The following is a 2,486-nucleotide window of genomic DNA, read 5'->3' as shown; positions in this document are numbered from 1 at the left end:
CCACCAGTTTTCCGAAGTTTTCCGAAGTTTCCCGAAGTTTTCCGAAGTTTTCCGAAGTTGAGCCGAGTCCAGTCCAGTCGAGTTTTCCGAGGCCTTCCGATTTCCGTGCTTCCCGGTGAGTACCATTGCTGGGTCGTATCAAGACGGGTTTGGGTACACAAGTCCGGTCTGCACTGTTTTTAGACAGTGTATCTGTGCTGTTTAGCAGTACATCCGTTATTTCAAGTTTCTGCACTGTTTTTAGACAGTGTATCTGTGCTGTTTAGCAGTACTTCAGTAAAAAGGGGTAGTGATATATGTTTTAAATGTTTTTTTATGTGATTAATGTCGTGGTGTGAGTGTGACTGTTTTTTTTATGTGCATTATTGTGCGTTCTTGTATAAATAGCTGAATTCAGTATTAAGTAGGTAAGATCGAGCTTTCAGTACTAAGTAGAAACAAGATGCCGTTTTTCAACAAGTTAAAGCAGATAGGAACTAGGAAAGGGATACTGGAGGAAGAAATTCCTCATTCCCCCTAGGGACACTCCAGGTAACTTCATGTACCACAAGCATGGCTTAGATGCCATATTGTATCTAGATTTATGGGCCGATTATACAAAACATCTAGACGAGAGACACAGATGGCCAGTTACTGGAACATGGGATGCTGAGTGCATCATGAAGGTAGAGGAAGCACTATGGAAAAAGAAAGCCAGACAATCTCAGAAAGACGCCATAGAGTTTTGGCGTAAGGAATCACATAAGCGTGCTGAAAAAGCACTACGTAGAGAAGACAGACTTAGAGAATCAGATAAAGCTCAAGAAAACGAATTAGTTACCGAAGGGATCCGAGTAAAAACAGAGCAAGTAGACCGTGCACGAAATAACCTCGTAAATGGTATGTATCTCGCGGCCGAGGGTTCGCCTGAGGCCATTTCAGAAATACCGAAAAATCTGCCGCCACCATTAGTGCCAACTAAAGTAAATCACAGGACCACTAAAGACATATTCCTGAATTCCTACCTAGAAGATGTAGCACCCGCTTACACCAATCTGCCTGTCCGCACCCTGCCTAACGACAGGGATGGGGGTGGTAACCCGCCCCAAGATCATATTCCGCCAGTTCCACAACAGATTCCTCCACCTCCACCACTTCCCGCAGTTAAAATAGATCTACCGAAACCACGTCTACCTGACGTTACCAAAGGACAAATTCAAGTTCAGATACAGACTCCTCAGAGAGATAATGCCCAAGCTTCCGCTTCAGGAGGTGCGACAGGGGGTTTTCACACCCCACCATTGACACACAGAGTAAACCTTAGGGATATGCAGAGTCCTCTCACGTTCAAGTCACCCCGTCTTGACATACTCAAAGAAAAACTTTCAGTTTGCAGATATGATCCAGTACCCGGCAAAAACGACAGAATGATGATGGCCTCACTACGGTTAAGATCTGCTACTGATTTCCTGCTGTTATTTGCAGGGATGAAGGAACGCCTAGATAGAATATATCAGTTCATTCAGACTGGTAAAGACCCTGACAGTGTTAAGGATGCCATGGAGCGTCAGAAAGTTGACATTCAAGCACAGATACTACGTTTTTTCATTAATTGCCTAATAAGAGAAAGAGATAGGCCTGGGACAGATCAGAGCGAGTTAGATGCACTAAACAAGTGGGGTCAAAATATATCTGAAGGAAAACATGATAAGGGGGCTTGCATAGCCAGTATGTACAAGAAAATAAGAAAAGCAGTGATAGAAATGCACGAAAAAGAGAATGAAAGGGCCTCCTCCGAGGAGGAGGAAGAACTCGAAGAATCAGAAAAGACTACAGATACTATAGCGTATGTAGGTAAGGGAACTTACCTTAGGAAAGGTATCCGTCCAGAAAGCAAGAAAGTTTTTCTCTCTGCCTTAACCAACCCGAATTCTTCTGAACACCAGTTCCAGGAGACTGATAAAAGACTCCGAGACCGAGTGGGGTACCACATACTAAATTCAATGGATGAACAGGAACTAGCCCGGTCAGCCATATTATGGGCTGAAAATCCGGATATGTATAATGATGACACCGTAGCACAGACATTTCTGAACCTCTCCCCAGACGAGCAGAAATTAGCAGGTGTATACATGATGCAGCACCTCCTCACGAAATACAGAAATAAACATTCCGATCCAGGTCCCTTACACGAAACTCTAGAAGCACTACTCATGGATAGATGGAGAGGTCTAAGTACCAAGTTAATACAAATAATTCTAGAACAGCGACATAGATATGACACTTTTGCAAGCTCTGAATACGCTCCCGCTCCACCCCCAGAAAGAAAAATGTATCGTATGGAATGCCTGAGTGGCATTGAAAGTCAGAACCCCTTACGAGAAGTACACCCAGTTATGGGTGCGGATCATCTCTTGAAACGCGTGTATGTACACACGCCACTGACTAAGTTAGAACTGTTAGAAATGAAGAAACTAGTACCGAGCCATGATAAAGACCCTGCAGGT

The sequence above is a fragment of the Lissotriton vulgaris genome, unplaced genomic scaffold (genome assembly GCF_964263255.1).
Source record: "Lissotriton vulgaris unplaced genomic scaffold, aLisVul1.2 SCAFFOLD_3653, whole genome shotgun sequence".
NCBI classification, from domain to species: Eukaryota; Metazoa; Chordata; class Amphibia; order Caudata; family Salamandridae; genus Lissotriton; species Lissotriton vulgaris.
This window is presented reverse-complemented; position numbering follows the sequence as displayed.